The following is a 10,411-nucleotide window of genomic DNA, read 5'->3' as shown; positions in this document are numbered from 1 at the left end:
CCCTATCTCTCTCTCTCTCTCTCTCTCTCTCGGGCTTGAAATGATACAGTATTAAAGGCACTATTTAATTTCTAAAAATTTTTCACCCCCCATATAAAAAACTTTTAGGATTCCGATACCGATAAATGGCAATCAAAATAAGATTCTACATTCTAAGTACGTCTAAATGTAAACAGTATTTTGCTTGTTGAATATGATATTATTGAAATGCAATTGGGATGATCTTCCATTTTTTTTTTTTTTCCTTCGGCGGGAGCAGCATGGATTAAGGTATCAATATCGACTGTAATCAATATCGATATGTATCGATGAAGCAGATCGTATTTTGTTTTTTTATTTTTTTCATCTAATATAATACGATAAATGTCGGTTTCATTTTGATACTAACCGATACCATGAATTAAAACCCTGAGTAAGGGGATTTCCTATGGACCCTACCTCCCTTGTGTCCAACTCAGCGAACAAAACTAGGAGAACGTGTTATTTATTTAGCTCTCCCATCTGTTCAACCTATTTCTGGAAGTTGGTAAGCCCTTTAGTGGAATTAAACTCCATGTGAAAATCATCTGCAGTGGTTGTACTGGTACAGTGAGCATTGGGTGGTTGAAAGCCCCTTAGGGAGAGTGTCCAGCTGTCCAATTCTTATTGCACCTCATTGCTCACTGCAAAGGATGTGGACTCTTAAATTCCACCACTAGTGGTTGCCTACCTTGATTTTCATTTGAAAAAGAAAAGGGCTGCATCTTGACATTTGCCCCCAAAAGACCAAAAAATGGTAATAAAGTTTGATACATGGCAGTTGGATAGGATTCCAAGTTTTGTAATCATTATCATCTTTCACCACAAAGGATTGCATCAAATGATGGAATCAATTTCAAAAAAATTATTTGGAATCAATAAACCAATCTTGATCATGATTGTTAGATGATTAAGAATTTGATTCTATACATAGTGAATTTATAGGATTGAGTTTAATTGACTTTATAACTTCATAAATAAATAAATAACATATGATAGACTAGACGATAGAAGATAAGTTTCATTGTCAAGAAGGAAACAACCTGAATCACTAGCTAAGGCTTGCTATGATCTTCCCAGTAGTCAGATAGGAGTCATTGTAGTTTCATTTCTATTCGTTATTATAATGTTCCATATTCAAATAGCAAAATATTCACAAAAAAGTACTATGTTATTCACTAATGAGTGGTATTGTTCGACTGATCTTTTGGTGGGAAATGATTTTTTTTTTTTGTTGAAATTGATTCCATCATTGAATGCAATTCTTTGTTGTGAAGGATAATGACTACAGAACTTGGAATCAGTATGTCAATCTTGATCATGATTTTTAAATGGTTAAGAATTTTTTTTGATTCTATACATTGTGAATTTGACTTTACAATTTAATAAATAAACATTATATGATATATTTAGCATATGATGGATCATATGATTGAGATACATCACGAAATTTGATTTAAACATGAGTTTAAACTAAGGTTTTTCTCTTTTATCTTTGGTTAAAAAAAAAAAAGGGAGAGTGTTGGGCATGCTAACGGGATACAAAGGAATTATGAATCCTAGCAAGATTTGACCGTAGGATTTGATTAATTAGAATTAAACCGTTGGACGGAGAGAAGATATACAAACTTTCAATCCATTATTGCTACACCTTTTCTCTCCCCTCTTCCCACTACCCTTTGCACCTAACCGGTGACCTGTGAAACGACTGCCCTACCGTAGATCTCCCTCCCTGCCCTCAGTTTTAGGTTTCAGGTCCCTTCTCCTCTCTCTCGCTCGGTTCAGATCCCGCTTCGTCGTCCCCACTCTCTCTTTTCTACAACTCTTCATTATTTTTTTTATTATTTTTTATTTTTTTCCTTTCGAGGGGATGGAGTAGGATTAAGAATTGGGAATTAGGTAGCAGAACCAGCCAATAGGTTGGTGATGAACAAAGCATTACTACATAACTGGGTGAACTTGTTATTACTATCTCTAAGCAAAGAGGGATTGGTGGCATCAACCGAAAAACCTTATTGGCACAGCACACTATATCTACTGGCGCTTTGCATTTAGTCGAAATTTGGTATTGTGAAATCAGAGGGTTCTAATTATTAGAATGTGTAGAACTAGGAGCACTAGTTAGTGATCTAAAGTGTGGGAATGGGATAAAAATAAAAAACGATCATCTCAAAATTGAAGAATCAAAGTTCAGAAAAAATCAGAGAGAAAAACGACGAAGTTCAGAAAAAAAAAATCAGAGAGAAAAATGATGTTTTCTTCTGATATGGATATATGGAGAGGAGGAGAGTTGCAGGAATTTGCCAGCGAGTGGTGGTATTGAGCAAATTGGCAATTTGACTTGACATGTTGACGATGGCGGCCATTGTTTGCTGGATTGAGATCGAAGCCAAGCCCGTGAGGTTTGTCTTAGCGCTATTGGGGTCAGAGCGCAGGGAAGATATACAGAGGTATCTGAACACTGAGTGGTCGCTAAGTTCTGCAACTGTTCATTATTATTATTATTATTATTTTAAAGAAATCAATAGGAAAAAATTTTACAAAATCCATTAAGCAGCCAAACATAATTAGAAAAGGGGTTTGATACTATTGTGTAGGCCATGGTTGTTTGAAGAATTGATACTCAAACACACAGATGAGCAGGGTCTCTGTGGTTCTAGATTTCAATATCACCCCAGGATTTTTCTGCTTTCAGACGCTTTAACGTTGTTCTGCCGCCTTTCGATGCGACATCGGAGCTGAGTGACTGGAAGGCATGGCTGCAGCGAAAGCTTGCAACTCTTTGTTCTCTCTCATACTGTTTTAGGTATGGTTGTTGGTGGTTTGATAGCCCCTGAGAAATTGAATCATGCCAGAGAAATGGAAGGGAGCCGGAGTTAGAGTCGGAGATGGAGAGGAAGGGGAAAGGTAGAAGAAGAAAGAAGAGGAAAAAATACACTGAAGGGACGGGATTGATAGCGGTTTTGTAGGACACCGATTATAAACGGTTGAGATCTTTTATTTTTCATTTGACGGTCGCTAAACCGTTAGTATACCTAATTCCATTACATCTCACAAGCATTCCTTTCTTTTTCCCATTTTCAAAGATAAATTAACCAAAATATATTTCCAGCTGATACAAAACTTAAGTTTAGATGGATTGGTTTCAGTTGGAATTAATCAGTCCCTATCAATTTAAAGTTTTGTGTCATTTGTCTATTTAGGTAATTAAGCCTCGTAGGTCAGAACATGAACATATTTTTATTCAATCGATCGGTTACTAGTCCATAATCATAATCGGGTCCAAGGTAATTGGATTAATCGGGATATAATAGAGCTTTTATGGGATTTATAATTGAGATAAATGAGTTTAAACAGGCTGATCAGACTATAATCAATCGATACGATATTGACCAAGGATCGTGATCGAATAATGTTGATTCTAATACAATCTAACTGAGTCAAACTGATCCATTCCACAAACCATACTTCCAATTCATTTCAAATATAGGGTATTTACGTAAATTGGTGTCCCCAAGGATATTGAAATGACCCTTCGATGTCGACGTGCAGACATGCAGATGCAGCAGCAGCAGCAGCTCTACTTAAAGTGAGAATGAAATTTTTTTTTTTGTTGGTAAAAGTGAGAATGAAATGAAGCGACCGAAACAGCAAAAGTGTTCGCCGCAGTCATACGCAGTCTGGATTCTCTGGCCTGAAAATTTACTGCGAAATGACCATTTTCCCCATATCTTAACTAAATAGGTACATTCTTATTTGCTTTTCTTTCTTATCGGAAATTCGGCTTATGATAAGGTTACTTTAGTAATTTAAAATAATGGGTACAAATTTAAAATCATCAAATCAAAGAATATTATTGACTATATTACACGTCAGATGATTCTTCAATCGGAAGCTCTAGCTGTTGGTTTTGGGTTCCCTCGCTCGTCTCGCGTGGCTCTTCTCTCTCTCTCTCTTCCCGACCTGAAGGTGTCTTCGATCGTGTTTCTGTGACTCGCTCGCTGTGCGTCTTTCGTCTCTCCATTGTTGTTTAGGCTTTTTGTGAGAGTTGTGGTCGGGTTTAAGATCTTCGAATTTACATTTTTGATTCTCTGAAATCTTGGGATGGCTCAAGCTGTGGAGGAATGGTATGAGCACATGCCCATCATAACTCGTTCGTATCTCACAGCTGCTATCGTCATAACCATTGGATGCTCACTAGAGGTTTGGATTTGCACATTTGATTAATTCATTCATTATTTTTTTTCTAATTATGTCTTCGATCTACTACTCTTGCCTTTCTATTTCTTTCAATCTTTGATCAACTCTAGGGTTTTGGTTATTTCTTTCAATCTTTGATCAACTCTAGGGTTTTGGTTATTTCTTACATTTTGTTATCAAAAATGTGTTTTGTAAGTTACAATCTTGTTTACTTCTTATTGTTGTGATAAAATGATAGTTTTCTTGTTCGTTGCAGATAATTTCCCCATATAATTTGTATTTGAACCCAAAACTCGTCGTTAAGCAGTATGAGTTCTTATGTGGGCTTAACTGATATTGATTGACCCATTGGGCCCAAGAGAATAAGGACCACTCTAATTAGGAAACTTCTAGCCTTATTCTATTGTGGGAATGGATTAGGGTTTAGGAATTCTATTATATATAGAATACTGATGGTCCCTGCAGCTATTACTTTCATAATAATATTTTGGGAGCACTGCTTTCTCACAGAGCTAGTGTAGAGACAGAGAGAAGATCCCATAGTAAGAGGCTACAGAAGATCTCAGTAGAAGGACCCATATTGTGTGGTTCTTCATCATAATTCGTGGTACAAGCGTCAACCTTGATTTAGGGACTTTATTCACGCTCAACGGGTATGTGATTGATTTCTTTCCATTATTCATTCTTGTATTCTATACACTATAGGTAATTCAAATGATTCTAGGATTTAGAATCACTAACAATTGGTATCAGAGCCTACACTATGGTGTTAGAATCAAGAAATTATGTAAGAAAAAAAAAGATTTGGGTTTCTATTTATGAAAATTATTATTTTACTCTTACTTAAAGATCCCGTATGGGAAAACTTTCTTCACAAAAGTTGTAGAGCACAAGAAGACGGTCGCGGCGGTATGCCGCACGTCGCCGGAAACCTCCGGACGCGCCGTCACGCGCCACCGTAAATCGGCTGCCGGAGGAGAGAGAAAAATAAAAATTTTTCAAAAAAAAAACGGCGGCGAGTCATCGCCGGGTCAACTCGGAAACCCTACCTAGTTGACCCGGGATGCAGTGGGTCAACTCATGACCCACTCGGTCAAAGGTTGACCGGGTCGTTGACCCGGAACTAATTTGCCCGAACCGGTTGACCCGGATTGATTTTGATTCAAAAAAAAAAAAACAGTAACTTCAAATGGCTCGTACGGGCAAACGGTGAAGAATTTTTCACCCTGGTTTTTTGCGTTGAGTCCAGTTTTTCGTGCTCTTCGTTTTGATATATTATGAGCCTAGTTTTGATCAACTTTTATGATCTATTTTGTATAAGTTACAAGTATGGGTGTTTAATGATTCTTTATAATTTTCCTATTAATTGGAAGAAATGAAAGAAAATCAACTCATACATTACTTGCATATCAGAATATGAACTTGTTTATTCTTGGTAATGTAGTTCATGCTTTTGTTTATGAATATTTTTTTATTCATGGTTAAACAATCCCACTTTTAGCTGCCGGAATGAATTTGTAGACTATTACAGTAAGATTGGGTGGAATCCACCAAAGTGGTAAAGTTCAACCTTATTGTAATAGAATACAAATCAAAGGTCTTCTTTGTCTGAAAAAACAGAGAATAATGGTTGGTAGCAAGGTTGCTAATGTTCACCCAAAGGTGACATTATCAAAGAAAAGTTAAAGCAAGAAAAAAAAAAAATAAGGGATTTCTCAACCTAGAAGATGCTGTCCATCCAAAGATGGCGGTACTTTTCGAAAGTTAGAAGAAGTCTCGCAGTAATAGCAGAAACTTGAGTGGACCAGTATGTTTCAGACCCAAAGGTCAGAAATGTAGTTCCGGTTGACACTCATGAAGTAATTGATACTTGAGCATGTAATGTTTAATTTAGCTAATTGTTACATGCTTATTCTTTTACATATATGTCTGTATGTTGAATAGAATATTCTTTATTAAAATATTCAACAGGATGTCTTCTAGTTTTGGTGTACTTGATATTCCTAAGCTTACTGGGGATAATTTCAACAAATGGATGGAAGACTTAGAGGTCTACATGATTCTCAAGGACCTAGACCTGTGTACTAGAACCACCAAACCAGCTGAACCTACTGCAACCAGTACCCAAACTGAGAAAGGGGATTATGACAAGTGGGTCACTGCAAATAGGAAATCCTTGGCTGTTATTAAAAGTGCTTTGCCTGAGTCTATCAAGGATAGTGTTGCTAAAAAGGATACTGCTTCTGAGTATTTGGCTGCTATAAAAGCTAAGTTTGATAGCTCTAAGAAATCACAGGCTCACGATCTCATGAGCCAATTGACTGGGGCTAGATTTGATGGAGTAGGAAGTGCTAGAGAGCATATACTGGAATTGATTTCCCTAGGAAACAAGATCAGAGGTACAGGTATTAACTTTGATGATGACTTCGTGGTCACCATTGCCTTGAATTCTCTACCTGAGAGCTACAAGACTCTTAAGACTACTTATAATACATTGAAGGATAAATGGGGTCTTGATGAATTGATCACTGTGGTAACCCAGGAAGAGGGAACAATTAATAGGACAAAAGTTGAAAGTGCCAATCTTATTCAAGGTAAGACTTCATCATCTATGGGACCTAACAAAGGGATCAAGAAGTTCTTTAAGAAAGGAAAATTCACTCAATTTAAAGGAGGGAAAAACAAGAAGGGAAAACAAAATTTCAAAGAATCAGGGGTACAAAAAGACATGAGTGGCATAGAGTGTTTTTGGTGCAAGGCCAAAGGACACATGAAGAAGGATTGTTTTAAGAGGAAGACCTACCTTGAGAAAAAGAAGGATGATGGTATGAATCTATCCTTAGTATGTTTTGAATCTTGCTTGATTAATGTACCAATTGATTCATGGTGGTTAGATTCTGCGTCATCTATTCACGTCACTCATTCCTTGCAGGGGTTCCTAAACAGGAGGGTGCCAAGCAAGGATGAAGTGACGGTGTTCGTGGGCAATGGAGCTAGAGTTGAAGTGGAAGCCATAGGAACTATTAGATTATTTTTTCATTCAGACTCATTTATTGATTTGAAGGATGTTGTTTATGTTCCCTCTATGAGGAGGAATTTGATTTCAGTTTCTAGACTTTGTTCAGATGGTTATTCTGTTAATTTTAATCAAGTTGGATTTTGTTTATTACATGATTCTATCTCTATTGGTAGTGGTACTCTTGTTGATGGGCTTTATAGATTGAATTGTAATTCTTCATGGGTTCTGAATGTGGGAGTGAAACGGTCTCTGATTGATGAGAAATCCTCCATGTTGTGGCATAGAAGGTTGGGTCATATTTCAATCAAGAGGATGAAAAGATTGGTAAAGGAAGGGATATTAAAAGATATTGATTTTCAGGACATGGAAACATGTATAGATTGCATTAAGGGAAAGATGACAATCTCCAGGAAAAAGGATGCTACTCGCAGCATTGAAGTATTAGACCTCATTCACACTGACATCTGTGGGCCTTTTACTGTCCCTACACTCACTGGGCACCGTTATTTCATAACTTTTATTGATGATTGGTCAAGATATGGGTATGTCTTCCTTATCAGTGAGAAATCTAGTGCTCTAGATGTTTTCAAGATTTTTAAAGCTGAAGTTGAACTTTTCCACTCCAAGAAGATCAAAGTGGTCAGATCCGACAGGGGTGGAGAATATTATGGGAGAAGTGGTGATTTTGAGCAGTTGCTTGGTCCTTTTGCAAAATTCTTGCAAGAACATGGGATAGCTCCTCAATATTCCATGCCTGGAACACCTCAGCAGAATGGAGTAGCTGAAAGAAGAAATCGTACTCTGAAAGACATGGTCCGTTCTATGGTGAGCAATACCACCTTACCAGAATCCTTATGGGGAGAGGCACTTAAAACTGCTGTTTACCTTCTCAATAGAGTGCCAAGCAAATCTGTGAATAAGACTCCCTATGAACTCTGGAGTAGCAGAATACCTAGCCTTAGACACTTGCGAGTGTGGGGATGTCAAGCAGAAGCCAAAGTCTTTAACCCTCAAGAAAAAGTTTTTGACTCAAGGACTACAAGTTGCTATTTTGTGGGATACCCAGAGAGGTCTAAAGGGTATAGATTCTATTGTCCTGGTCCAGGACACAAAATTGTAGAGACCACTCATGCTAGATTTGTTGAATGCAATGAAGAGTCTAGAACTCCTCGTAATTTCTCTTTTGAAGAAGGGGAGTATGACACTCCTGAGATAGCACCTGTTGAGTTGAGAAATTCACTTATTGATCTCAATCCCATCCTGTCTGATGATACAGTCACTCAAACTCCAATTGAATATGATTTGCAAGTTGGGACAGATATTGCTATTGCAGACCCACTTTCACCTCCTGATACCGCTAATATTGGTAGGCTTCCACCTGAACCTATAAGGAGGTCTACTAGAGTGCGCAAGCCTTCTCTGCACTCTGATTATGTTTCTTATTTGAATGAGTGTGAGTTTGACATAGGACAAGAAGAAGACCCTGTTACTTTTCTTCAAGCAGTTAATCATAAGCATTCAGACAAATGGGTAGAAGCAATGAAGGAAGAGCTGTTATCCATTAGCAACAATGGAGTATGGGAATTAGTGTAAATTCCAAAGGATTGTAAGGCTATTGCATCTAAGTGGGTTTTCAAAACCAAGACAGATTCTCAAGGTAGAGTAGAACGCTACAAAGCTAGACTCGTGGCAAAGGGTTTTACTCAGCGAGAGGGGATAGATTACAAGGAAACCTTCTCACCTGTCTCATCAAAGGACTCATTCAGAATTATCATGGCCATTGTTGCCCATTTTGACCTAGAGTTACATCAGATGGATGTGAAAACAGCATTTCTGAATGGAGAGCTGTCAGAGAAGGTGTACATGAGACAACCTGAAGGTTTTGAGGAAAATGGTAAAGAGGACTTTGTTTGTATGCTGAAAAAGTCTCTTTATGGGTTAAAGCAAGCATCTCGACAATGGTACTTAAAATTTGATCGAGTTGTGACTTCTTTTGGTTTTGTAGAGAATCCAATCGATCAGTGCATATATCTGAAACTCAGTGGGAGTAGTTTCATCTTTCTTGTGCTCTATGTGGATGACATTCTGTTGGCTAGCAGCAACAAAACCTTATTGATGGAGACCAAGGGTTTTCTTTCAGAAAACTTTGAAATGAAGGACATGGGTGAAGCAAGTTATGTGCTTGGAATCGAGATTAGTCGTGATAGGCCGCGGGGGTTACTTGGGCTATCACAACAGGCATATCTTGATAAAGTTTTAAAGAGGTTTAACATGTCTAAATGTTCTGGTGGTGAAGCACCCATCAGTAAAGGAGACAAGTTGAACAAGCAACAATGTCCAAAGAATGATATTGAGAGGAGCTCAATGAATGACAAGCCTTATGCCTCTGCCGTTGGAAGTTTGATGTATGCACAAGTTTGTACTCGCCCTGACATTGCCTTTGCAATTAGTGTACTTGGCAGGTTTCAATCTGATGCTGGTTTGGCTCATTGGACTGCAGCAAAAAAGGTCATGCGCTATTTACAGCGGACAAAGGACTTCAAGCTAGTGTTCAGTAAATCAGAAAAATTTGAAGTTGTGGGGTATTCTGACTCGGACTTCAGTGGGTGTACTGATGATAGAAAGTCTACCTCTGGATACATTTTTATATTGGGAGGAGGAGCTATTTCTTGGAAGAGTGCCAAACAAACTATTTTAGCTTCATCCACTATGCAAGCTGAGTTTGTGGCACTTTATGAAGCTACCAAGCAGGCAGTGTGGCTGAGGAATTTTATATCTGAACTGAAAGTTGTAGATTCCATCTCTAAGCCTTTGCATTTGTGGTGTGACAATATTTCTGCTGTTTTCTTTGCAAAGAATAACAAGAGATCTAGCAGCTCCAAACACATTGAGATTAAATATCTTGTGGTTCGCGAGAAGATCAACACTGGGGAGATCGCTGTTGAGCATATTATTACTGAAGAGATGGTTGCTGATCCTCTGACCAAAGCTCTTCCAGTGGGAATTTTTAAGACTCATGTTTCTAACATGGGTGTGATGGAATCTTTTGATATGCTTGTTTAGTGGGAGTTTACTTATCCATAGTGGTATTGTAATAAGCATTATTTTGTTAGATCATACATTATGAGCACAATCTATATTGAGGATGTTTACTTTCCAGTATAGTGTTCATTT

Source organism: Macadamia integrifolia, chromosome 10 (assembly GCF_013358625.1).
Source record: "Macadamia integrifolia cultivar HAES 741 chromosome 10, SCU_Mint_v3, whole genome shotgun sequence".
In the NCBI taxonomy this organism is placed as follows: Eukaryota; Viridiplantae; Streptophyta; class Magnoliopsida; order Proteales; family Proteaceae; genus Macadamia; species Macadamia integrifolia.
Note: the sequence above shows the minus strand (reverse complement) of the source record.